The 27,475-nt window shown below is 48.3% G+C and overlaps 1 protein-coding gene and 1 long non-coding RNA gene across 15 annotated transcripts in view; one reads left to right on the forward strand and one right to left on the reverse strand.

The window, feature by feature from the left end:
* Window positions 1–22,132, forward strand: part of LOC310668637 — a 52,019-nt gene extending 29,887 nt beyond the window's left edge. For all 6 annotated transcript variants that reach the window (XR_014506735.1, XR_014506736.1, XR_014506737.1 and 3 more), the window contains 2 exons: window positions 19,388–19,489; window positions 21,482–22,132. This is a non-coding gene — a long non-coding RNA (uncharacterized lncRNA). The remainder of the gene's footprint in view (window positions 1–19,387; window positions 19,490–21,481) is intronic.
* The window catches only part of LOC310668492 (uncharacterized protein), a 150,941-nt gene that overhangs the window by 48,287 nt on the left and 75,179 nt on the right, over window positions 1–27,475 (reverse strand). The gene's annotated exons all lie outside the window — the stretch shown is intronic.

Genomic DNA, 27,475 nt, shown 5'->3' on the forward strand with positions numbered 1-27,475 from the left:
TAATTATTTGTTCTTACTGTGTTCTTCGTTCACCAGCGAAGAACTGAGCCCAATCTCCTCGGAGACCGAAAGCAGTTTACCCTCAGCTGGCATTGAATCTCCAGGGACTGGGGCCAAGAGAGACACAAATTAAACACATTAAGCACAATAAAACATCAAGCACTGAAACCTTCCCATACAGTGCTGCCGTCAGATATCTTCTAAAAGTCATATAGTTGTTTATCTCCTTGAAATCTGATAAGAGGGCGTTCCACAGGGTGGGTGCCACCACCAAGAAGGCCCTCTGCCTGGTTCCCTCTATCTCACTTCTTGCAGTGAGGGAACAGCCAGAAGGCTCTCAGTGCTGGACCTCACTGTCCGGGCTGGACGATGGGGGTGGAGACGCTCCTTCAGGTTTCAAGGCCGAGGCTGTTTAGGGCTTTAAAGGTCAGCACCAGCTCAGAAATGTACTGCGAGCCATCGAAGATCCTTTAAGACTGGAGTTAAATGGTCCCAGTCACCAGTTTAGCTGCCACATTCTGGCTTAGTTGTAGTTTCTGAGTCACCTTTAAAGGTAGCCCCACAGAGAGCTCATTGCAGCAGTCCAACTGGGAGATAACCAGAGCATGGACCACCCTGGCAAGACAGTGTGCAGGCAGGGAGGGTCTCAGATGGAGCTGGTAGGCAGTGGTGAGTCCAGAATGAATCCCAGGCTGCACACCTGGTCCTTTCGGTCGCCCCACCTGCCTGTCCCCCAGAAGCACACTCGCTGGGATTCAGCCTCGATCCCTTGACTGCCATCCCACCCAATATGCTCTAGACTGGAGGGAGCAAATTTTCCAGGTTCTCTACCTTCACTGCACCCTGACCCCACCGCCATATGGCCCTTCGGAAACCTCCAGCCCCTTCCCCAATATCCCTCTGCGCGAACTTTCATCTTGACCTTGCCGGCAACCTAGCCAGACCCCGAAAGAGGGGTTTGGTGTGTCTCTGTGAGAGTCCACGGCCGAGTTTTATTTCTGGGCCACTGAGACATCTTTTTTGTTTCTCCCTGTTTTTCAGTCTGGTTTTGGTGGGGGCGGGGGGGTGGTGTTTGCTCCCCATCTTTTATCCCCGCAGCAACAAAAGGCGGTGGGGCAGTGGGGGGATGGGACGGACGGCGAGGTGTGGGTGTTTTTTTTAAGGAAATTGACGGCGAAATTAGTGTCAGGGCTGTCTCTGTGCACTAAACAAACGCCCCTCCAAATGGAGGACGCGGGTTGTGTATATATTAGCGTTGGGGGGGTTGACCCTGGTGGGGCCCTTCGCCCGAGCGTGGGAAAATTGGACGAGCCCCTTTCACAGCTGTTCAGGCCTCCAATAGGCGAGGGGGCCTGCACCCCCCCCTCCTCAGGCTGGCCTCCATTCAGTCTTTCAAGCGAGACACTCTTTTGACGACTCTTTCTCTCCTTCCCAAGAAACACAGGCCATTGTTTCCGCCGCTAGGGAAGGCTGCAAGGGGGTCTGCCGTATAGGGGAGGTGTGGGTGTCATCCCCCCCCCCCAGAAAACCTCCAGACATCGCTCTGGGGGGTGGAGGGAAATGGGGGTTCAGGCAGGAGAATCATAGAATCATAGATTTGGCCTGTGCTAAGGGGGGTGGACTAGATGACCCCTGGGGAACCTTTCGACTCTGCAATTCTAAGCGGCTGAACCAAAATTTAATAATAAACAAAGCATGGATAGCACATCCTACATTTCAACCTCGGTTTGCAACTTATAAAGTTATTGTGAAAGTTCATCGGTGTTTCAGTGTGGATTTTCATAGGAACGTCAAATTGCGGATTTGGGAGGGATCCCTGAGGGTCATCTAGACCAACCCCCTGCAATGCAGGAATTTTTGGCCCAATGTGGAACCTGAACCTCCAACCCTGAGATTAAGAGAAGAGGGGGTGCAGGAGGGTTCATGAGAGAGAAAAGGAGAGGGCCACACCGTCTGGTGGAACTGCCTCCAGTGCATGGCTTTCCCCATGAAAGATCCCAGGAACTGTAGTTCCAAGGGTGCCGGGAATTGTAGTTTTGTGCGGGTATTGCTACACAAGCGGCGAGGGAATCCAGGAGGGTTCTGGGCGAGGGAGAATATCTGTGCCCAGGTGAGGGACAGGGAGACCGGCACCCCTCCAGGTGTTCTTCGTTCTCTCTCAGCCTAGCCTACCTCACAGGGTTGTTGCGAGGATAAAATGGGGCAGGAGAAGAACTCTGTGGACATTGCTTTGTGCTCCTTCGAGCAGAGAGGTCTGCAAACTGTGGTCCGTTGCCTTTCGATGCTCTTGAGTTCAGAGAAACGGCAAGGCGACATGCATAAAATTTAGATAACTGCATTGTGTGGAAGAAGTGGGTAGAGGAAAGTTTTTCCCCATCTCTCATAATGCTACAACCTCTGAGCATCCCTAAGGTCCGTATAGTAAAAGCTATGGTTTTCCCAGTAGTGATGTATGGAAGTGAGAGCTGGACCATCAAGAAGGCTGATCGCCGAAGAATGGATGCTTTTGAATTGTGGTGCTGGAGGAGACTCTTGAGAGTCCCATGGACTGCAAGAAGATCCAACCTCTCCATTCTGAAGGAAATCAGCCCTGAGTGCTCACTGGAAGGACAGATCCTGAAGCTGAGGCTCCAAGACTTTGGCCACCTCATGAGAAGAGAAGACTCCCTGGAAAAGACCCTGATGCTGGGAAAGATGGAGGGCACAAGGAGAAGGGGACGACGGAGGACGAGATGGTGGGACAGTGTTCTCGAAGCTACCAGCATGAGTTTGACCAAACTGCGGGAGGCAGTGGAAGACAGGAGGGCCTGGCGTGCTCTGGTCCAGGGGGTCACGAAGAGGCGGACACGACTGAACGACTAAACAACACCTGAGCATCCCATGAAGCTGAAAGTTGGAAGATTCAGGACAGATAAAATAATGTCCATGCAGCACAGAGTTGACCTATGGAACTCACTCCCACAGGACCTTTGATAAATTCCTGCAAGACAAGCCTTCAAGCTTATTCCATCAGCTAGCTTCAGAACTCCTTTTCGAGTGTGACAGGTAGCTCCCTCTGAGACAGCATCACCTCTGCACCTGGAGTACCTTGAATGTCCCAGTTTAGCTCAGCCGAGACATTTAATCCCTGTAAGGAAGCTGCCTGGTGGTGGGAAGAGACGGTGCAGAGACTCAGACAGGGGTGCAACCAGCAAGCTCCTCCGGGGGCAAGCAAGTCAACTCCTTCTCTGTGGGGGCTGCAGAAGAAGACTCCAGTTTGCATCTCACACCAAACTGGGAGGGGGAGACAGAATCGGGATTCAAGGTGACCTTAGAAGATTGGCGAACTGGGCCCAAGCTAGCAAAACGAATTTCAGTAGGAAGAAATGTCAGGTTCTGCACTTAGGCAGGAAGAACCAGATGCACAAATATGGGATGGGGGAAACCTGGCTTGCTAGCAGCGCATGTGAAAAGGACCGAGGGGTCTTGGTGGACCACAAGCTGAACATGAGTCCAGAGGGTGATGCAGCAGCAACAAAGGCTAACGCTATTCTAGGCTGCATCCACAGAAGTCACGTGTCCTGGTCAAGGGAAGTAAAAGCACTGCTCTGTTCTGCCTTGGTCAGACCACTGAACGCCACAATTTAGGAAGGGTGCTGACAAGCTGGAAGGTGTACATACCCTCCCGCATTTCTCTAATGAAAATAGGAATGTCCTAAGGAAAAGCCGGACATTCCGAGTCAAATCAGAAACCAGGACAGATTCTGTAAATCCCGGACTGTCCCTGGAAAATAGGGGCACTGGGAGGGTCTGCTATATATCATCTAGTAATAGTTTTATTTTAAGCCATAAAGCACTGTGAAGATAACTCTTATAAATATTTATATTTTGCTATGTCGCTTGCAAGAGAGACAGTGTGGGGTAGTGGTTAGAGTGTCTTACTAAACCTGGGAGACCAGGGTTCAAATTCTCCACTTGGCCATGAAGCTCATTGGGTGGCCAGTTACTGCCACCCTGGCGCTCGCCTTCTCCTCCTGGTCCAGTCGTTCTGTTTCCAATTTATTATTTTTATTATTTAAAAAAATAATGCTTCCCCCACTCTTCTCCCACTCCACCCGCCCCCAAAATTGCAACCAATGTACATCAGCCACAACATACCGGTAATTTTGGATCAGCACCCTGGTCCCAGATACAGATGCAGTGGTTGTTAAACCTGTCATCCAGCAGCAAGAAGAGAAAAGGCTGGTCTGTGTTTAAAAGAGAGGAAACTTAACAAAACATACTGGTTACATACAGCCTAACCGGGAGTGCCAACTCCTTTCCTGAGTGAGGCTCCTCTGCCTTTAACAGCAGTGCAAAAATGGAAAAATCGACAGGTACACCTTATCATGGAGCTGCTGTAACAGGTGCTGCACCTGTTGAATTTCTATGTGCAGCTATTACATGTGCAAAAACGTCTTGGGAAGATGCTGGAGGAAACAGGAAACCAAGCCTGATGAAGGAGCTGGGGATGTTTAGCCTGGAAAAGAGGAGATAGGAGAGCCATCTTCAAATATCTCAAGGGCTGTCACATGGAATAGGGAGCTAGCTTGTTTTCTCCTGCTCTGGAGGGCAGGACTCGAACCCATGGCTTCAAGTCACAAGGAAGGAGATTCCAACTAAACACCAGGAAGAACTTTCTGACAGTGAGAGCTGTTCGACAGTGGAACACTCTCCCTCAGGAGCTTGAGACTCTCCTTCCTTGGAGGTTTCTAAGCAGAGGTTGGACGGCCATCTGCCATGGATGCTTCAGCTGAGATGCAGGGGGTTGGACTAGATGACCCCTGGGAATCTCTTCCAACTCGACAACTCTATGATTCTATGAGTCTTGCTTATAGGAAAGGCGGTTGCAATCCTAGTGGTCTTATGAAATCCCCAAATCCATAAATCCTAGTGGGGTTACTTTCAGAGAAAGTAAGGCTTCTGAAGACCTGTTGTCGGGAAACACAGGTGGGGGCAGGTACTGTGCTCGGATCCAGTTTTAGGGGTTCCCACTGGGACACAGTGAGGGCATCATGTTGAACATGTGGGCAGGATGGCGACTAAGATGGAAACGGGTCTGAAAACGGAGTCCTCTGGGGAAAGCTTGAGGGAGGTGTGTGTTGTTGCAAGCTTAGTCTGCATGATGCCCACGTCCCTTCTCATTACTGGTGTCCTGGATCCAGCAAGGGTTAAATGCTTGGAGGATAATAGACAGGGCATTTGTAGAACTGGAAGGGACCCTAAGCGTCATCTAGTCCAACCCCCTGCAATGTAGGAACTGGAGGCTCAATCATTGGCTCCCAGTACGTTTCTGAGCACAATTCAAAGTGTTGGTGCTGACCTTTAAAGCCCTAAACAGCCTTGGCCCTGTATACCTGAAGGAGCATCTCCCCCCCCCCTTCGTTTAGCCTGAACACGGAGGTCCAGCTCTGAGGGCCTCCTGGCGGTTCCCTCCCTGAGAGAAGTGAGGTTACAGGGAACCAGGCAGAGGGCCTTCTCGGTGGTGGCACCTGCCCTGTAGAACGCCCTTCCATCAGATGTCAAAGAGATAAACAACTACCTGCCTGACATTTAGAAGACATCTGAAGGGAAGTTTTTAAGGTGTGACATTTTAATGTATTTTTAATCTTTGTTGGAAGCTGCCCAGAGTGGCTGGGAAACCCAGCCAGATGGGCGGGGTACAAATAATAAATTATTATTATTATTATTATTATTATTATTATTATTATCAGAAGCTGGGTGGCCACCTACCAGGGATTCTTCTCCTGAGATTCCTGCATTGCAGAGGGCTGGACTAGATGACACTTGGGGTCCCATCCCAATGCTGCAATTCTGTGACTCTGTGACTAGATGGGTCCCCGCGTCCGTCTGGTCCAGCCAGCTCTGCTGATGTCCTTCCATTTAGTTTCCAGCCAAATGGACTCCCCCGCTGGTTTTACAGACTCCCATCCTTTAAACAGACTCTCTTTATTGGCCCTGGAACTGTGTTGCAAAAGGCAACCTTTCTGCCAACACTGCAGGGCAGCTGATCAGGCCGTAAACGATTTGACCTCCATCAAAGAAGGGATCCTCTTCTCCCAACGCAGCCAGAAAGGGCTCTTCCACCCTTCCTTTTTCGCTGCCTTTTTAGGGACAGGTCTGTGTCCAAGCAATATTTCCCTTTTAAAAAATTAACTTTTATTTATAAATTTTCCAATAGTTTTTTTTTAAAAAAATATCTATAAACCTTTTCCAATCCTCCTTGAAGGCTCTCTCATCTTGTTCTCTAGTTTTACTGGTTAAACTTGCCATCATTTTCAACTGCCACGCCTCTGTCGTGGGTTCTGCATCTTCCCATCATTTTGGGGCATATAATATTCTCGCAATGTTTCCTTTTTCTTCTGCCTCTTTCCCCAGGAAAACCCACAATTTAGCCCTGAATTGCAGCAAGCGGCAATGGGCTTTTCTGCACACTGACATTGGCTCTGATTCAGTACTGGAATGCAAGCTTTCCCAGAGAAAGGTTGGGGAGCCCAGATATTTACCTAGGAAGCAGGTGGCAAAGCCAAGGGTGAACCCCCCAAAAACTGGAATTCTGAGGCATTTGCCACCCCCATCAGCAGAGGGAGAGCATGGCCTGCGTGGCTAGTAGCCATCTGTGGCCTCCTCCCAAAATCCGCCTGATCCTCTTTTAAAGCCATCCAGGTTGGTGGCCACTACATCTTGTGGCAAGGAGTCCCACAGTTCAGCTCTGCGCTGTGTGGGAAAGTCCTTTCTTTATCTGTCATGAATCCTTCAGCAATCAGCTTCTTTGGATATAAAAACAAATTTAAAAGTTGTGTCTTTGTTTCTCAGTTTGATCCTTTTACATGGTTTTGTACACATTGTGGTATTTTCTGTGACTTGATTTTTATTGATCATAGTTTAGTAGTTATTTATTGTAATTGTTAAGAGTGAATTTCTGTTTAATTTTTTATTTTCTGATGTTTTGAGAGTTAATTTTGGTGTGTGCTATTATATTTTAACAGATTATTTAATATTGTGTTATTTGATATAAGTGGTTCCATTTTAAAGTTGTCTTATTACAACTTTCAGTGTAATAAGAGCCAGTGTGGTGTAGTGGTTAAGAGCGGTAGTCTCGTAATCTGGTGAACCGGGTTCACTTCCCCGCTCCTCCACATGCAGCTGCTGGGTGACCTTGGGCCAGTCACACTTCTGTGAAGTCTCTCAGCCCCACTCACCTCACAGAGTGTTTGTTGTGGGGGAGGAAGGGAAAGGAGAATGTTAGATGCTTTGAGACTCCTTAGGGTAGTGATAAAGTGGGATATCAAATCCAAACTCTTCTTCTTCTTCTTTCAGAATTGGATCAGATTATTATAAGGCGCAGGGACGCGGGTGGCGTTTTGGGTTAAGCCACAGAGCCTAGGACTTGCCGATCAGAAGGTCAGCAGTTCGAATCCCCGCAATCCCCTGAATCTCCTGTTGCTCTGTCCCTGCTCCTGCCAACCTAGCAGTTCGAAAGCACGTCAAAGTGCAAGTAGATAAATAGATACCACTCCGGCGGGAAGGTAAACGGCGTTTCTGTGCTCTGCTCTGGTTTGCCAGAAGCGGCTTAGTTCTGCTGGCCACATGACCCGGAAGCTGTACGCCGGCTCCCTTGGCCAGTAAAGCGAGAAGAGCGCCGCAACCCCAGAGTCGGCCACGACTGGACCTGATGGTCAGAGGTCATTATAAGGCGCGTGTACTTTGTTGCTGTAAACCGCCTTGCATATAGTAATATAGAAAGGCAGTATAGGTAAAAGTGAAATGAAAATGAAATGAAAATATCAGTGGGTTCAAATGTTGCTGTGAGAGAGGGAGAAGAATTTGCCCATCTGCTTTCTCCAGAAATCTTGCATTGACTGCATGTTGCCCAGTTGCCCCGCAAGCCAATGAAGAACGGCTGCTCATGGAATAGGCAGCCCCTGCCATCTAATCTCCCCGCAAACAGATGAGGAAAGGGGCATCTTCCTGATGGCTGAGATGGAGATATGGACCTGGGGCAGCAATGGCCCACTAACACAATTTGTGCCCCCAGTGCAGGTTTGTGGTCCTCATCTTCCAAGTCCCCATAGCTCTGCCTCCCCCTTCTCTCTCCCCCAGCCCCTGAAGCCTCTTAGGACTGCTGTTTCTGCAGCTCCAGCCTCAATATCTGAAGGCTCCTCTTGCCTTCCTCAAATTCCCTCTTTCTCACTTGGCATCCCTGGTCCCTGAAGCCCCTTCCTCCGTTCTGACCGCTCAGCCTCCCCTCGCTAGCAGGCCTGCTGCCCAGTTTTCTGCTCTGAGTTCTACACTTTTGCTCATTCACTGTAAGATGCACTGGGAAGCCTGAGCTGGTCTTTCCAAAGGAAAGGGATTACTTCTTGAGTCCATTTTTTTAATTAAACTTTGAAATCTTTACATATATACTCCAGATTCCAAATTTATTCCACATTTCTCTTTAAACTTTGACTTCCCGCCTTTCCCATCCCATTTACACATTGCATTCTTATAAACATTTCACCTAAGAGACAGAATTATAGAATCGTAGAGTCAGAAGGGACTCTGAGGGTCATCTAGTCCAACCCCCTGCAATGCAGGAACCTCAGCTAAAACATCCATGACATCTTCTATTTCCTATATTATCAATCTTCTGCTGCTGCTCATATTTCAAAACCTGCTCACGATTTCATCTGATTATGATTTTTTTCATATTATGAGATCTGGGGCAACCCAGATGGGCAGGGTACACTTGTTCATGCTGTTGTTGTTGTTTTATTTATATCCCACCCATCTGACTGGGTTGCCCCAGCCACTCTGGGCGACTATGTTCCCTCATTATGTTTACATTTCCAGGATTTGTTTGATACCATCAATAGGGATTGCTTCTCAGAGGATGAGTGGAGGCATCCATTGCTGAGAGTTAAGTAGAGCTTCCGTGTTCAGGTGCAGTCTAACACCAAATGCCAGGCGTGTGGTCCTGTCCTGGGAAAGAGAGCCGCAGCTTCAAGGCAGAGCTCCTGTTTCCCATGCAGGTCCAATCCCTGAGGACATATCCAGCAAAGGACCGGGAGAGTCCCCTGCTTGAAGCCTTGGGCAGCTGCTGCCAGTCAGCGCAGGCAGCCCTGAGCTCAGTGGAGCACAGCCAGTCCTGAGCTTCCTATTGGCATCAGCCTTCCAGCACACCTGGTTTCGCATTCAGGGCTGAGGGCCAGCTAGGTGGACTAATGGTCTAACTCTGAATTAGGGAGGTCGGTATGATTTTGGCATGAAACTCCGGTGAAATTATTTGGGGGTCCCTGGAGAGGCTTCCAAGCAGAAATGATGGCTCTGTAGGGGGAGGATTCCCCCTCTATTCTGCCTTGCTCAGATCACGTATGGAGTCCTGCATCCAGTTCTGGGCACCACAATTTAAGAAGGATGTTGACAAGCTGGAAGGTGTGCAGAGGAGGAGACGACCAAGGTGATCAGGAGTCTGGAAACCAGGCCTTATAAAGAACATTTGAAGGAGATGGAGAAGAGGAGACCAAGAGGAGATATGAGAGCCATCTTCAGATATCTCAAGGGCTGTCACATGGAAGAGGGAGCAAGCTGGTTTTCTCCTGCTCTGGAGGGCAGGACTCGAACCCATGGCTTCAGGTTATAAGAAAGGAGATTCTGACTAAACATCAGAAAGAACTCCCTTTGGAGGTGACAGACTCTCCTTCCTTGGAGGTTTTGAAGCAGAGGTTGGATGGCCACCTGTCAGAGATGATTTGGGTGAGATTCTGGCGTTGCAGGGGGTTGGACTGGATGACCTTGGGTGTCCCCTTCCACCTCTACTGTTCTATGACTCTTTAATCTCAGAAGAGGGTGGACGCTCCTTCATTGGAGGTTTTCAGGTTTATTTAGCTCAGGTCCCTGCATTCCTGATTAATATTCCACAGCCTTTTAAGTGTGTCTGTGGGAAGGAGGGTATTGTTTTGTATGTGTGTGCTTGGTTGTTGTTTTTTTACTTATTTTCATGTTTTTGTTTTATTTATTTTCCATGTTTTTATCCTGTATTTTATTCTGTGGACTGCCCTGAGATCTTAGGATGAAAAGAGGTTTATAAATGCAATAAACAAACAAGCAGATTTACAGAGAGCTGGATTAGATGATTCTTGGGGTCTCTTTCAACTCTACAGTTCTATGTTTGGCTAATAATAATAATAATAATAATAATGATAATAACCCCAGTCCCCAAGCATGCGCGAAGTTGTTTGGGGTGAGTGATGCCAATTTCCAAAAGGGACAATTGTACTGAGAGCTGAGATCTCTCTTCTTCTCTCTGTCCGCCTTGAATATTTATAGCTATTTGGGGCTAAATCCGGAGTTCTCTCTCTCTCTCTCTCTCTCTCTCTGGGTTATGGATGGAAAAGAGGAATGGGCTTCTCTCCCCCCCCCAACTGCTCCCTCGCCTAACAAATCCATGCACAAAGTTCCTTTTTTCTCCAGGACAAAAAGGTCTCCGCCGTGGAGAGCATTAATGTGCCCATTATCCCTCCCCAAGGGCGCAAAGGATTTGAGCGTGCGGGAGAGGGAGCGTGTGTGGGAAAGCCGGCGGACAATGTGGGGAGATGGCCGGGGCCGTGGCGGGTGGAGGAGGCGGCTATTGTGTCTGGCTGGGAAAGGGGCAAGACCCACCTCGAGGCCCCCAGAGAATGAGATCATTGTGTCTCCGCATGGAAATCCCTCCTGCGCCGCGGAGACTGCGCCTCTGGCACCGTCCGCCCTGTCCAGCGTCCTGATCTCACCGCGGCTGATCAGATGTCTGGATCGAGCGCAAGAGGGCGGCTTCTGGCTCTCCCACCTCCACTTGCGCTGCCCTCCTGCCCTGTCCAAGAGAACAACAACTACCAGACTTTTAGAAGACACCTGAAGGCAGCCCTGTTCAGGGAAGTTTTTAATGTTTGGTGCGTTATTGTATTTTAATATTTTGGTGGAAGCCGCCCAGAGTGGCTGGGGAAGTCCAGCCAGATGGGCGGGGTATAAATAATAAATTATTATTATTATTATTATTATTAGTATTATTATTATGGCTCGCGGACATCAAGAGCCACAGAATTTATACCCCGCCCTCCCCAGCCAAGGCCGGGCTCAGAGCGGCTTACAAGCAATAATAAAAACAAGATGAATGATTACAACTTAAAAACAAAAATAAAATACAACATTAAAATAATGGAACATTAAAATATTAAAATGTAGCCTCATCGCAGGAGGAGAAGGAAAAGAAAAAAGAAAGAGAGGGAGGGAGGGAATCAAATTGGCTCCAAGCCAAAGGCCAGGCGGAACAGCTCTGTCTTACAGGCCCTGCGGAAAGAAATCAGATCCTGCAGGGCCCTGGTCTCGTGAGGCAGAGCGTTCCACCAGATAAGCCCGTCCAGAGGTTCAGAAAGTTGGTGCGAGTTCTAATCTGTCTTTAGTCTGTCCTTATTCAAACGTTTCTAAAGTTTTAGGTGGTTGCTAGTTTTTCTTTTATTGCTTTATCTTTTTCCGTAAACAGTTTTGAGGGGGATTTTTACAATTGTAAAATTTATATACTGCTTGGTGGTGCTGGCGGTTTTAAAAAACACACACCTCAAAACTGTTTACAAAAAAATATTACAGCGGGCAACATTCAAGATACAGGCAGTGGAAGGAAAATGACAAAATAATTGTAACGGGATTTTTTGGGGGTAATAGATAAAGATATAATGCAGTAGAAAAGGTTTGTGGAAGTGAGAGTGGGAAGTCAGCTTGCGAAATAATGTAACTGATTTGAAGGTTATTGTGAAAACATTTGAAAAAAATTAATAAAAAATTATACGACAAAAAAACTGCTCACAAAAAAGAAGGCTTTTTGATTGCAGTTAAGTTATGTAGGCTGAGGAGGACATTAAAGCAGGATCCAGTTGCCACTGCAGCCGCATGTTGCAGCATGTGCAGCACTTCAGGTCATAGCTCAGTCGGCTAGCTGCATCCTCCTCCACTTGCGCTGCCCTCCTGCCTACATTTCTGTGTTCCCCGGCAGTGAACCCTTCTGAGTTTCCTTCTCTCTCCAGTGGGTTGAGTGTGCTTGGCATGGAGGAGACAGAGAGGAGATAGGAGAGCCATCTTCCAGTATGGAAGAGGGAGCAAGCTTGTTTTCTCCTGCTCTGGAGGGTAGGACTCGAACCCATGGCTTCCAGTTACAAGGTTTTTAAGCAGAGGTCTAAACAGGCCATCTGTCCTGGATGCTTTAGCTGAGTTTCCTGCATTGCAGGGGGTTGGACTAGATGACCCTTGGGGTCTCTCCCAACTCCACAATGCTGTGATTCTACAAAACAGGAACCTCAGAAGAGCCTGCTGAATCCGGCCAGCGGCCTGTTTAGTCCATCAACCTGCTCTCACCAGCCAGATGCCTCGCGGGGGGGGGACTGCAGTTTCCGGCCACTGGTATTCCGAAGCTCCGCTGCCTCCATCCCAGCCAATAGCCTTCTCCTCTGTGTCCAATACTCTTTTAAATCCGTCCAGGCTGGGACCATCACGGCCTCCTGCATGGGCTGCCTGAAAAAGTCCTTTTCCAATAAGTCCTTTTCGTGGGCACAGGATGCCCGTGAGTTCCAGCATGACAAGAGAGGAAGAAAAACTTTTCTTTCCCACGTTCTCCAGGCCACGCATCGTTTGATGAACTTCTGCCGCAGCGTCCCCTCTTTCTCACCTTTTCTCTAAACCAAAACTTCCCAAACGCTGCAACCTTTTCCTCACAGGCAAGTCGCTCCATCCCCTCAATAGTCCTGCTTGCCCTTTTGTGTGTGCCCCCCACACCTTTAAAAAAAATAGTTTTCATTGAAGATTGTCTTGTGTTACAAAATAAACAAGGAAATGTACATATAGCATCTCCACTTTTGATTCATAGTAGCCTGGAATTGTGGAGTTGGCAGGGACCCTGAGGGTCATCCAGTCCAACCCCCTGCAATGCAGGAATAGGCATCTGTCCTGTCACACGGGGATCGAACTGGCAACCTTGGTGTTGTCAGCACCAGTCTCTAGCCAACTGAGCTCTCCAGAGTCTTTTTCACAGTTTTTTACAGTTTGTTAATGTTAATAATAATAATAATAATAATAATAATTTTATTTATACCCCGCCCTCCCCTGCCAGAGCTGGACTCAGGGCTGCTAACACCAATAAAATCACAGTAAAAACATAATGGGGGGGGGCGGACCCAATTTAAAATACAGGTTAAAATGTGATTTAATATGCAGCCTCTTTTTAAAAGTAGCCCATAGATCAAAGCCATAAAGGGAGGGAAACATAAGGGTCAGACTGAGTCCAAACCAAAGACCAGGTGGAACAGCTCCATTTTGCAGTCCCTGCGGAAAGATGTCAAGTCCCGCAGGGCCCTGGTCTCTTGGGACAGAGCGTTCCACTTAGTCGGGGCCAGTACTGAAAAGGCCCTGGCCCTAGTTGAGACCTAGCTGAGACATTAATGTAATAGACATCGTACAGTTGGGGGGAAAGAAAGGGGGAAAGGGGGGACTGGGAGTATTGTTCTTTCATTCTACTGCATAGAGTTAGGGTGGGGATTTATGTCTGCATCACAAGGGTCGGCCCTTTATTTCTATATTTATTTGTCTTCATTGGCCTTGCGAGGGATTGGAGCTCCAGAGCTTGGTGGGTTGTGTTCAGGCTTGTTTGCCTGTGGGTGGGAGGGTCAGGTTAGCCATATTGAGTTGTGTGCTGTTTTATCCTGTATATGAAAAAGGAGAGCCATGAAAAAGGCTTCCTCCTGTGCTAGTTTAAGTTTGTTGGCTAACTTCTCTAGCAGGGCAGTTTCCCATACATTTTGGTTCCGCTGGTCTATGTTAATTCCTGATAGGTCCTTCCAGTGTCCAGTTACCATATTTCTAGTTGCTGAGAGTGAGTTATGAGTTTTTTGTCATGTAATAATTGTTGTTGTTGTTGTTGTTATTTATACCCCACCCACTCTGGACGGCTCCCAAAGAACACGAAAAAAAGAATAAAACTTCAAACATTAAGAACTTCCCTAAACAGTACATGCACATTGTTGTCCTGGGAGATATTTAAAAGGATTCATCCCTATTTTCACTGGAGAAAGGTTGTAGGGCATGCTAGTTCTGTGCTTGCTTCTATTACCTGTTTTGCTATTTTGGAGATTTTCTGCAGTAATAACAAGGCTTTTGCAGCCTTGGGATGGCCGTCCTCATTTGCTTTTACTTCTCCTGCTTCTAAATTCTCAGGCCAGGAGGTAGTGCTTGCCAAAGCCCAGACACGCACTGAGCATGTGCGTGGGGGGTGTGGAGCAGAGGAGCTGGCGTAGAGTCCATAAATATTATATTGTAACTTCTCTGCATTTTAAGAACTCGTCTCGGTTAATGGCCGGGTTAGACAAAGACTGCATTGAACTGTCAACTCGCGGCTAGACACCCCAGCTGTTGTGAATGGGCACGCGGACCGTGGGGCGGGGGGAGATGGGGCACGATGAAAAGGACCCCAGCGTTCAAGGTCAGAGGTAACTCCACCCGCCCCGCCCCTCGCCACCGCCAGGCATGAATTATTCAAACTGTCCTCTCCAGGGCTGTAAAACGAATAAAGTTAACTTAATAGTGGTGTGCGTGCTTTGGGGGGAAAGGGATGCAAGTTGACCCGTATCGGAAAAAGAAAAAATGCTGGATTGCCATCAGCAGCAATATTCGTTTATTTTAGAAATGTAAACTGCCATTTCCAACCGGTGTGCCAGAAGAACATGAGAGCATAAGGATCAGGCCTAGGACTCATCCTGTTCCCATAGTGGCTATGAACCCAGGGCTCCAGATAGACTGCCTCTGGACCTGGAGGTTCCATAGGAACCGAAGAAGAGCCTTGTTACTGGATCAGGCCCAGGACCCGTCAAATCCAGCATCCTGGTCTCACAGCGGCCCACCAGATGCCCCAAAGGGAAGCCCAGAAGCACGATTCGAAGACAAGAGCAGCTCTCTCCCCTATTCCAGAAAGCCACTGACAGCCCTTTCCGCCTCCATGAATTTATCCAATCCTCTTTTAAAGCCATCCCAGTTGGTGCCATCCCTGCAGGGAGTTCCACAGTTCAATAATGTGCTGTGTGGTGTGCTGTGTTGATTCTTCCAATGTACAGCTTCAAATACAGCCGGCCCCCGTCATTCCCTGATTTCCAACCGGTGTGCCCCCTCAGTTCCATACGCTCATCCCCAGTGCCCACTGCCCTATAAAAAGCAAAATTCAGAACAGCTGCTTGCATGAACCACTAAGGACGTTAATCACGCAATGAATTTTGAAGAGAAAAATCCATTGCACATTTGCTCAGAATCCAGTTGAAACTGTTTTAATTGGCTGGCTCAGCTGATAGAGCATGACACTTTTGATCTCAGGGTTGTGGGTTGAGCTCCATGTTGGGCCAAAGATTCCTGCATTGCAGGGGGTTGGGCTAGATGACCCTTGGGGTCCCTCCAACTCTATGATTAATTCACCCAGACTTAATCCAGTGAGCCCAGCTTTTCAAAGTCTGAAAACCATTTACACTTCCCCATTGCCTCATTGCCTCTTCACGTCTCCCTTAGAGATCCAGAGACACGCGTCATCCCTCTCTGAGACGCGTCTCTTAGAAAAGCATTTAAAAACACAGGAAACTATCTTATAATTTCTTGGTCCAACTCTGGGGTGTGGAGTTGTTCATTAAGGTTCCCTTCCAATAATCCTGGTGAGTCTCTGAGTGAGTGTGCAGGAACTCCTGCAGGAAATCTAAAACCTGCAGCCGTTGCTCCACCCACTTTTGTCCTGTCCCCGCCCACTACCAGCCTGCAGCTCCACCCACTTTTGTCCTGTCCCCGCCCACTACCAGCCTGCAGCTCCACCCACTTTTGTCCTGTCCCCGCCCACTACCAGCCTGCAGCTCCGCCCACTTTTGTCCTGGCCCTGCCCACTACCAGCCTGCTGCTCCACCCACTTTTGTTCTGTCCCCGCCCACTACCAGTCTGCAGCTCCACCCACTTTCGTCCTGCCCCGCCCACTACCAGTCTGCAGCTCCACCCACTTTTGTTCTGGCCCCGCCCACTACCAGCCTGCAGCCCTCAGAAGAGCACCCAGAAGGAGAAGCAGTCTGGGGAAAGGGTTAGAATCATAGAATTGTAGAGTTGGGAGGAGCCTGGGAGCCATCGAGGTGGAATCTACACACGTATTTAAAAAACACTCTGAAAATGCTTTTTCAAAAAAATTAATTGAAAAATATATTGAAATTGCCATAGTTCACTGTTGCCGTCTAGTGTCACGTTTATTTCACTTTATAACACACTTAAAATTTATTTGCAACTGCATAGCTGAGTCCCTGGACTAGCCCCCTGCAATGCAGGAATCTCTGCTAAACCATCCATGAGAGATGGCCGTCCAACCTCTCCTTAGAAAACTTTCAAGGAAGGAGAGCCCACCACCTGTTTCACAGTCGAACAGCTCTTATTATCAGAAAGTTCTTCCTGTTGTTTAGTTGGAATCTCCTTTCTTTTGACTTGAAGCCATGGGTTCGAGTCCTACCCTCCAGAACAGGGGAAAAGAAGCTTGTTCCCTCTTCCAGGTGACAGCCCTTGAGATATTTGAAGATGGCTATCATATCTCCTCTCAGTCGCCTCTTTTCCAGGCTAAATGTACCCAGCTCCTTCAACCGTTCCTCATAAGGCTTGGTCTCCAGTCCCTTGATCATCTTATTATAAAAATTTCCAGACTTTTAGCTGTTTGCAGTGAGAGAGAAAAAGCAATGAAATAGCTCAACGGATGCTTCCGTTGACAGCCACCCCCCTGAATAAATCCTTTTTACATACCCTCCATGCTAACATTTATCTGTTGAAAATAGGCCTTAGGTTTGCCCTTCGCCCGGAATTTCCTGGATATAGCCGGGATTCAGCCGTCAGAAACAGTGTCCAGGCAGAAATTGCTGAAATGTCCAGGAGATTCCCGATGTATGTCAACCCATGTCGGAAGTGTAGATTTTGGCAAATGTCCTTAAAAATAACTATTTTTGAAAAATGGCAACGCTAAAATAGGGAGTTCCTTTTCCATAACAACAACAACCACAACAACAATGTTATTATTTATACCCTCTCCATCTGACTGGGTTACCCCAGCCACTCTGTGTGGCTTCAAACATATATAAAAACATCATAAAGCGTTTTTTAAAACTTTCCTGTCCAGGGCTGCCTTCAGATGTCTTCTAAAGGTTGTCAGTTACTTATCTCCTTGACTCGGGGGTCGCATAACTCCAGCATTTCTCCAACATTTCTCTGACGAAAATAGGGACATCCTAAGGAAAAGTGGGACATTCTGGGATCAAATCAGAAACTGGGATGGCTTCTGTAAATCCTGTACTGTCCCTGGAAAATGGGGGCACTTGGAGGGCCTGTTTTAACAGGGTAGGGGGTGCTGGGAATGTGCTTATGGAGCCAAGGGGGCAGTGGGCCGAAAAAGTTTGGGAGCCGCTAATTGAGCCCCAGCCCTTGCTGTCTGTCTCCTGCAGGATCTCGCCCCTTGGCTACGGTTATTGCGCCTGCCTGCCCCACTCCCCTAGGCGACGAAGAGCCCCTGGGGGGCAGCGGCATGTCGAGACGACAGACATCTCTCTTCCTCCTTGGCATAAATGGGCTGTGTGTCGGGGGAGATGCGCAGGGTCCACACGCCCTGAATCCTGTGTCCTTTGGATGCACGTCTGGGGGGGGGGGAGGCGGGAGAGAGCTAATTGACATCAGCGCCTGGGAGCAGATGGGGTGTCCACCTGCTGGAGAAATGCAAATGATGTCTGGAGCAAGGCGGCCGCCTTCGGGACGGGGTCAAGCGAGGGAGGGGGAGGAGCAAGGAGGAAGATCCACCGGCAAACAGAAGGAAAGCCGGATCAGGCCGTGTCTCGGGAGAAGAGAGCCTGTGTCTGTGAGTCTGGCAGGAGCAGAGAGGAGGGAATTCTCCGCATATAGTTCTGTTTCTTTTTAAGCAGGGGGTTGGACTAGATGACCGTCAGGGTCCCTTCCAACTCTGATTCACCTTTAACGTAGACAAGTAGTGATGCAACCTGTAATAGAAAGAAGCTGCAAAAGTCTCTGAAAGACTCCAGGGGGTTCTAGGCACCCACCCAGGGTCTGTGGTCCTTTGGGCAATTGAGACACGGCAGAGACCATCATAGCTTTAAGAAATATGGTTTATTCCCCTATTTACACCTTCAGTCTGCCTGGAGGGAGTCCCGATCTGACAGCATGGTCATTTCAAGAGGGGCTTGAGCAGCCCTGGAGTCCAAGGCATTTCTCCCAACCAGCCTGCAGCCCGCCTGCCCAAGATGGATCCCATCCTTCTCTCCCTTTCTTCTTCCCAGCACACCTTGCTTAAAACCCCTCTCCTTTCCTGCCACTTCACACCCAGTTACCCTGCAGCCTTCCAAACCCCCAGTCTCAGGGCAAGGAGGGAGGACAGTTATCCTCAATGGCCCTCTATTGTTCCCACGCGGCCCTAGCTTTGCCAGTCCTTTTGCGTAGGCTAGTCCAAGAATTCCTCTGCAGCTTGTATTTCTCCCTCCACATCCCAAATAATCAAGATCTGGACTCTCTCCTTGTAGACTGAAGGAGCAAATAGGCAAATAAACCATATTTCGTAAAGCTGCAACAGTCTCTGCCGTGTCTCAATTCTGCAAAGGAACACAGACCCTGGGCTCTTGTCTGGAACCCCCTGGGCTCTTGTCATCGCTGTGCAGAGAGAGGGGCAGGCACCCAACTTTTGTAGCAATATTCGGGTTACAATATTGTACACAGATAAATAATAAAACATGAGATGACTAACAGAAAATGGGTCACTAAGGGTGTAAAAGACTATGTTTTTATTATGTTTCTATATGTGCCTGAAGCCACCCAGAGTGGTTGGGGAACATTATTATTAAGCATATTATTTTACAGTACATAATAATAAGATAACAGTAAACCAGGATAAGGAGTTCTTCAATAAATTGACGTATAAAACAGAGTAATCGGCATGAGCTAATGAGCAGCATCTTCTTATCTATTGCAATATGTGTTACACGTATTGCTCATCCTTGTCTTGCTCCATTTGTGCATTTAATAAAACCGCACCATGCAGTGCAAAAAGGGCCTTGCTGCTTCTCTCCCTTTGCCACCTCCAATTTTTGTGACAGCATTTTTCATTATGGCTGTTTGCCAGATGATATTATACCAGTGATCAATATTAATTAATTGCAAGGTTTTCTGAGTTCTGGCCACTACCGTTCTATCCGCTGTTAATAAACATGTTGTTAATTTATTACTTCTGAAGTGTATAAATTTAGTAAATGCTGGGGGTATATAATTCAATGTAGGGCATGTGGATAATGTCTTTCTCTTGTTTTGTCACTAGGTGGCGCTGTTCTGAGTCAGTTGTTTCCTGCTGGTGCTTAAGAGAGAGAATAGTTCTCGTTCCTGGGTTGCTGCGTGTCCTCTGAGCCTTCCCTGCTAATAGGTGAGGGGGCTTGGAATCCACAATCACAAGATGCATTTAGAGCACAATGATACCACTTTGGACAGTCGTGTCTTCCCCACCATCCCCCCCCCCAAATGATGGGAGATGTAGAATCAAAGAATCCTAGAGCTGTTGAGTTGGAAGGGATCCAAAAGGACATCTAGACCAACCCCCTGTAGTTTGTTAAGGATGCTGAGTGTTGCTAAGGGACCCTTATGTTCCCAGAGCTACAATTTCCAGAACAGTTTAACAACCTATGCCTCTTCATGGGACTTCTGGGAACTGTAGCTTATGGGGCAGGAAATCAACCTTAACTACAGTTCCCAGAATTCTTCCTTGTTGAGGGCTGGAGACCCGTGAGATTTTTCTGCCACTGGCACCCAAATGTCCCCGTCTCTCCCTCCGTCCTCTGCCTCCCCTCCCGCGCTCACCCCAACCCCTTGCGCGAGCCTTTTGGCGAAGGCAAACCCCCCACCCACCCACCCAAATATTCTGCCAGCCAAGCAGTTTCTGCGCACTCAAGAAACGCTCCTTTTAGCCTTACTGACCTCCCGGGCACCTGCGACGGGCGAAAAGCACATCTCTTAAGTGACAATTTCCCATCACTAAATTAAGAGGGAGAGTCATTTTCCGTCACCCGCCCAAAGGTTCTGAGCTAGGCATAAAATGTGTCATTAGCAAACGTGGGCTGGGGGGGGAACACACTCTCAATTGGGGGTTGAGGTGGGGAGATGAGAACTGCGCTTTAGCACCTGATACTGCAGGTCGATGCTATTGGCGCAGAAACTCTTGCACTGACGCGAGGTGGGGAGGAATGATATTTCAAAGCTGGCCTTCAAGTACTTCCTGACCCCCTCCCCGGAAAGAACCCTAATCCCCCCCCCGAATTAAAATTGAAGACATATCAGTGTCACTGAATGTCTCTGATGATGCCAAGAAATATTGTCAAAAGAACCGTCTTGATGTTGGCAGTTTGAGTAGTGACTGCAACTTGGCGGAAAACAGCCCCAAGTCTTACATTGGTTGCTTGAGAATACCACTCACTCTGAAATAATGGCCTGCCACCCCTTTTCAGGAAAAAAATACTCAGTCCCCCCCCCCCCGCGAAATCTTATCTTCTCCAAGCGAACAAACAGAAATATGCAGGGACAAATTTGCATTCTTGTATGTATCTATATTTCTACAACACAGTAAAGAAAGATGTTGTAAACAAGACCCCTTGAAGTCGTTGCTGCAGCATCATTAACAGCAGGTGAAACATGTGCGGTTTTTAAAAAAATCATTGTTATTAAAGATGTTCTTGGTTTACAAAAGCAAGCGCCTTGTCTCTTTTTGCAGGTTGAAAAGTCTTTTCTACAGATCAGTTACACTTGTTATGAGACATTATTGGAGAGTACAGTATAAGGCCAGGGAGTGGTGGTGAAACATAGATATTTATATTACTTATTTTGTGGGTTTTTATGTCAGCCTCAATTGGCCAGATTCTATTCACTTGGTAGTGAGAGGGATTGGGTCATTGGTCATGCAGGGACATTTTTTCCTAATTTTTCCCTCTTCTCTATGCCTCCACTGCCCCCTTATTTTTATTCAACACCCCCAATTGCACCCAAGGCTCATACCGCCCCCCCCCCCGGATCGTTCCAGCACTCCCCAGGGGGCAGTATCACCCACTTTGGGGGAAACTGTTCCAGGGGGTGATCCTGCTCACTTTGGGACCCACTGGATGAGATGATCTCCCCAAGGTCTCCTCCAAGCCTTCACCAAGATTTAGAGGGGCCTGGGAAACAGCAGCCTCAGGAAGCCCCTTTCACAGGAAGATGCAAAGCTGGGAATTGTCTAATTCTTCATTTGGGGTGTGGGGATGGGATGCCCCGTGGAAAACTCAGGACAGCGGCATGCTATGGAAGGGGAGCCTTGCCAATCTGAGGCTAGCAAAGGACACAAGGAAGTCTACCACTCTGTCACTAACCCCTCTCTCTTCCTCAAACGCAGGTGGCGAGAGCAAAATAGCCAGCGACTCTCGACTGCAAAGCTCTCTCCAAGATTTGGCTGGATGGCGTGTTCTTTCCAGACTTGTGTTTCACACGCGAATTGGCTCTTGAATTTTAGCTGGAGATGGGAGTAAGGAATCGAAGAGGTCTTCGCCATCGCCATCCCCATCGGAAGCGGACATCCCAGCTTGCATTGCGGCAGGCGTGGGGTGACTTTTCCTGCCCAAGGGAAGCATCCCCTTGGAGGAAATTTTTGGGGGACCACATGTTAGCGATTGGCAGGACCAGGGCCAAGATTGGGCGAAGCAATGGGTGCGGATCTCACCTGAGTTCCGGCTGAAAAAATACCCTGCAAAACACGTAATAAAAATAATCATAGAGAGTTGGAAGGGACCCTGATGGCTATCTAGTCCAACCGCCTGCAAGGCAGGAATATGCAACCTGCGTGCTATTCACACAATGCATTAACCAGCTGAGCTATCCTGAATCAAAACATAGTAAAAATAAAAATAAAACATAATAGAAACAATTAACAATACACACTAATAAACAATAGAACCTTCAACAAAAGCTCCTAAACATACAAAATCCAAAGTCCAAATTGGCATATAACATTTAACAACAACCTGCTGGTTGGGTTGGACAAGAGAAAGGCCTGATATTTCCCCACCCTTTCTTGTAACATTGTCTCCCAGAACCAGACGGGGACTGAAAAGGGAAGAGCAGAAACAGCTTCCACGCAGGCGCAGTCTCCAGCTGTCGGAGTACATAAGCTGGCGGAGGGGGGGGGTCCCCAGTTGCTGCAACTGCTCCACAGAGTGTGAACCTGGCTGCTGAGATTGGTGTGCAAAGGAATCTGGAGTTGTGGAAGAGACTGCCTTATCTTTGCATTCCTTTGCCTTGACCGGCCTTGGCCTCATTTCAACTCTCTTGCATTCGGAATGCACATTAAATAGCACACGCCATTGTCCTTCGCATTCCACACCAAATTCAAGCACATTTCGATAGCAGCAGAGAACACTGGGAATTTGGAGAGGAGTGGTCTGGAAACCGAGCCTGGAAAAGAGGAGACTGAGAGGAGACAGGAGAGCCCTCTTCAAATATCTAAGGGGCTGTCCCATGGAAGAGAGAACAAGCTTGTTTTCTCCTGCTCTGGAGGGCAGGACTCGAACCCATGGCTTCAAGTGACAAGAAGGGAGATTCCGACTAAACATCAGGAAGAACTTTATGACAAGAAGAGCTGTTTGAAAGTGGGATGGGCTCCCTTGGGAGGTGGTGGACTCTCCTTCTTTGGAGGTTTTCAAGCAGAGATGGGATGGCTGTGTGTCCTGGGTGCTTTAGCTGAGATTCCTGCATTGCAGGGGGTTGGACTAGTTGACCCTCAGGGTCCCTGTCAATTCTATGGTGGTTGGTGGCTTCCCAACTGCTAGCCAATAGGTGCTTGTGCGTGATTTACAGACATCCTGAACCTTATCTCACAAAAGATGCACTAGCATTTGGGAAACAATTGGCAAAGACAGAGATTGACTCTAGCCAATAAGTGCCTTAGGACAGTTTGGATGACTTGTGCCTTAGTTGGTTCACTTAAACAGAGAGTCTTTGTCCACCTTAAATCTCACAACTATTCAATTCAATCTTCTGAAATATTCAGCTTTCTGGAAACTGAAACCCAGGAACTGAGAGGGTGCTTTGCATTGGTGTCTTCACAGATACTGTCAACAGGAGGCTGCCAAAACTAGCGTTTTGTTGTTCAAGCCAAACCATTCTTTGTGGTGCCGTCAGGACTGGACTTTGGGCAGGGGCTGAGCAAGCGCACCATGCCTGACTTACCACACAGGGATGGAATTGCCTTAATAAATATGTCTTTTTCCTCCTCCCTCCTCTGCCTTCTTTCCTCACGTGCCATGAGCCTGGTTTTTGTAACAGGAATTACACTGGTGGAATCAGGACAGGCGAAAGGAAGGAATTCTTTGTGCATCTCAGTGTGTGCATGTGTGTGTGTCTATTTCTTTGTTGAAAAATGAAAAGTCCAAAAGCACAAGTGCGCAGACACGAGAAAGAAGACACAAAAACGACATAAAAAAATGAAACAAGAAATAGTATCCATGTACAAAACAAAACATAACAATAACAAAAATGTGTACATTACAAAAGGGGGAGGGGCTTGCTATTGTAATTAACCAGACCTTAATGTAATACGGTGTTTATAAAAAGTAATTCCAAATATCGCTAAATTTAACCATGGCAAGTCTACATTTGTACACAACATGTTCATGTGTAGCGAGTTTGTACAAATCTTCAATCCAATCATTACAGGCAGCTGCATTTTAATTTTTCCAGTTCATCAATATTACTCTTTTTGCTGTCATAAGGGCATGGAGAGTCCCTTTGTTAGATTCCATGTCTTAGATATATAATTCAAAAGGATATTTTCCTCTGCAAATTTAAGATTGTTCCGTACAGTCCTCTTGATTGCCTTTATTACCTTCTGCCAGAAACTTTTCAGTGTAGGACATGGTACGAACATATGTGCAGAGTTAGAACGGCGGAACTCCCTGCCACAAGAGGTAGCGATGGCCACTGACTCGGTTGGCTTTAAAATGAGTTTGGACAAATTCAAGGGCGAGGGAGCAGGATACGGCTATTAAAGGCTACTCAGCCATGCTCTACCTCTGAATACCAGGCGCTGTCAATTTCAAGAAGGGAGAAATGATTTTGGACTCAGGTTCTGCTTGCAAACTTCCCACTGGGGTACACGCTGAGAGAACAAGTCGCTGGGCCATGGGTTGTTTGTCAGTGGGACAGTCCCTCGCGAGGTGGGGGACTCTCCTTCCCTGGAGGTTTTTTAGCAGGGGTGGGGTGTCCATCTGTGCTGGATGCTTTAGCTGAGATCCCTTCATTGCAGGGGGTTGGGCTGGATGACCCTCAGGGTCCCTTCCAACTCTACGATGCTGTGGTCCAGCAGGTTTTTCTTGCGCTCAGGTGGCAAAACTCGGAGGAGCGCAGCGGCTTCTGGCACGTCTCCTCCGGCAAGCTGGAAACAAGAGCTAATCTCCCGACCTGACAGCTCCGGCGAGGGCGGGCAGATCTGTGGCGAAGTCCGTCCGGCTAAATCCTTAAGTCGCTTGTAAGTTCCCCACCGGAGGGATCTCCTATGGCTGGCTGCTCATTTGCTGGGTGGTCTGTGGACAGAGTTAACGGCGGATTAAGCCCAGGGATGGGGCCCTTTTGTGTCTGCCCAACCAGGCAAAAGAGAAAAAGTTGTAACCTCTCCCCAACGCCTTCCTCCTCGCTCCCTCTTCCACCATCCCTCTAGAAACACAGGCCTCGTAGGGTCGTAGAGTTGCGAGGGACCCCAAGGCTCATCTAGACCAACTAGAGCATCCCTGGCAGGTGGCCACCCAACCTCTGAGGAAGGAGAGTCCATCACCTCCCAAGGGAATCCGTTCCATGACCAAACAACTCAAAACTCTTCCTAAAGTTTAGTCTTGGCGCTCCTTTCTTGTGCCTTGACTCCACTGGTTCAGGTCCCGCCTCTGGGAAGTCAAACAGCCCTTGTTTCTTATTTCTTCCCCCAGCAGCCGGGATACAATGCGGTAGACTGCCTTGGGCTAGGGAGGCTCCATCTAGGTCGAATGGCAAAGAGCTGCTGACAGACCTTTCCAAACATGTAAGGCCTTGCCTGGGGGGGGGGGCAATGGGACATTGTGGGGTGGGGAAGGGGAATGGCAATGGGAGTGCACGAAAAGGGAAAGGGAGGAAAGGAAGAAAGGAGATTCCAAAAGGAAACTGAGGCAGACTGCAGGAGGAAGCCCAGAGGAAAATGGGGGCGAAGGAAGGAAGGGAAGGAACGAGGGAGGGAGGGAAGGAAGGAACACCCTCCAACATTTCTCCAATGGAAATTGGGACATCCCATTCTATAATAATAATAATAATAATAATAATAATAATAATAATAATAATTTTATTATTATTCTTTATACCCCGCCCCTCTGACTGGGTTGCCCCAGCCACTCTGGGCGGCTTCCAACATATATAAAAACATAATGGAACATTATACATTAAAAAAACTTCCCTATGCTGGGCTGCCTTCAGGTGTCTTCTAACAGTTGTCTAGTTACTGGTCTCCTTGCCTGTGGGGTCACATAACTAATTATACCCTCCAACATTTCTCCAATGAAAATAGGGACGTCCTAAGGAAAAGTGGAACATTCCAGGATCAAATCAGAAACCAGGACAGCTTCGGTCTACCTCGAATGTCCCTGGAAAATAGGGATACCGGGAGGGTCTGGGAAGGAAGGGCAGAAACCAAGAGGGAAACTGAGGCAGAGAAAGAAAAGAAAAGGTAGGAACCATGAGAGGAAACCACAGCACAGAAAAGAATTAAAAGGCTTCTGGTTATGTTTTCTAATTTGCCATTCGTTTTTTCTAACAGAACTCTTTCCTATTTCTCTCTCTCTCTCTCTTTCTATTGCTTTGGAAGCTTTCAAAATACCAGCTAGATGGCATCTAATCTGGATATGAGAGAGAGATGGGAAATGCCCACTCCCCCAATAAATGAAACCCCGTGCCCATATCGCGCGCTGTCCCAGATTCCTGCACGAAGAAGGGACCCTCTTCTCGGGGAAAGGCCAAGGGTGGGTGTGTTTGTGTGAGGGGGCCGACAACGACATGTGCCGGTTTGTTATGCTAAACCCCCAAGGCCCCCATTCATCAGGGCTCTCAGGCGGAGAGGTCTGGAGAGCAAGGAGTTCACAGGCCCTCTGCCATTGTGATGCTAAGCACCTCCTGCCCGCAGACGTGCGCAGGGCCGCACTATGCTCTGCGCCACCACTCTGGGTGGGGAGGGATTCGTGGCCAGCTGCTCCTCAGACCGCGAAACCCTCGCCGGCGATCCGGGACAGGCTGGTCTCCTTGCTGTCGCCACACACAACACAACAACACACACACACACCCTCCGAGGCCCTGACTGCAGGAATGTCTGAGAGACCCCGGACAAAGGCGCTAGGCCTCCTTTGGGACGCCAGAGCGAAGACCTAACCCAGACCCACAGTGGAGAAGGGGGTCCCCCTTCAGCAAGCAGCTGCGGAGGGGAAAATGCAGCTACAAGTCACCCCAACCTGCAAACAGCAAGAGACTCCGGAGGGGGCCAGAGTTCGAATAGAGGTCAGGAGAGACACAGTGGCTTTCGGGTGTATTTACACATCTGTGCAACCCGAGCATAGGGTGGAAGGGCTCCCACTTCCTACCCCAGGAAACACAATCCCACTTCTGACACCAGTGTTGCACATGGCCCAATCTCTGAACGGTGAGAGATTCCAGGGGGTCCCAGTGCTTACTCAGAGTTTGGTTTCCTTGCAGTTAGGATATATGGTCTTATTTGAGTATATACACAACATAAGTCTAAGATGGAGGGGCTCACAATGGCCTCCCCTCCCAGTTTGGTGTCATCTGCAAATTTGACGCAAATCTCCTCAATTCCCTGGTCCAAGTAGCTTATAAAGACGTTGAACGCCAACAGGCCCAAGGCAAAATGTTTAACATGAAAACATTAACAGAGCCTGAAAAACAAGAAGATGCCCCAGTGAGGAGCCAGCTAGCAGGACCTGAGCAGAGCTGCAGAATACAAAAAGCTTATAGGCTTCGGTGAATAAATGATATATAAATGTTGTTAAAGAAATAAAGTGAAAATGAAAAAAGAAGAAGGTGGATGTTGAACCGTTTTGCTTCGGGTCTTTTCTTCCTTGGAGGTTTTTAAGCAAAGGTTGGGGGGCCAACTGCCCTGGGTGCTTTAGCTGAGATTCCTGCATTTCAGGGGGTTGGACTGGATGACCCCTGGGGGTCCCTTCCAACTCTGCAAGTCTATGATTCACTCTACCTCCATTACATTCGTCACAGGAATAAAGACATAGGGATTGTCCTTTCACACCATCCTCACCCCACACGGAATCGAAATCTGCGTTTCTTGGGGGGATCGGGGGGGTGGGGGGACACA

This window comes from Podarcis tiliguerta (genome assembly GCF_965153285.1).
Source record: "Podarcis tiliguerta genome assembly, chromosome: 18".
NCBI lineage: Eukaryota > Metazoa > Chordata > Lepidosauria > Squamata > Lacertidae > Podarcis > Podarcis tiliguerta.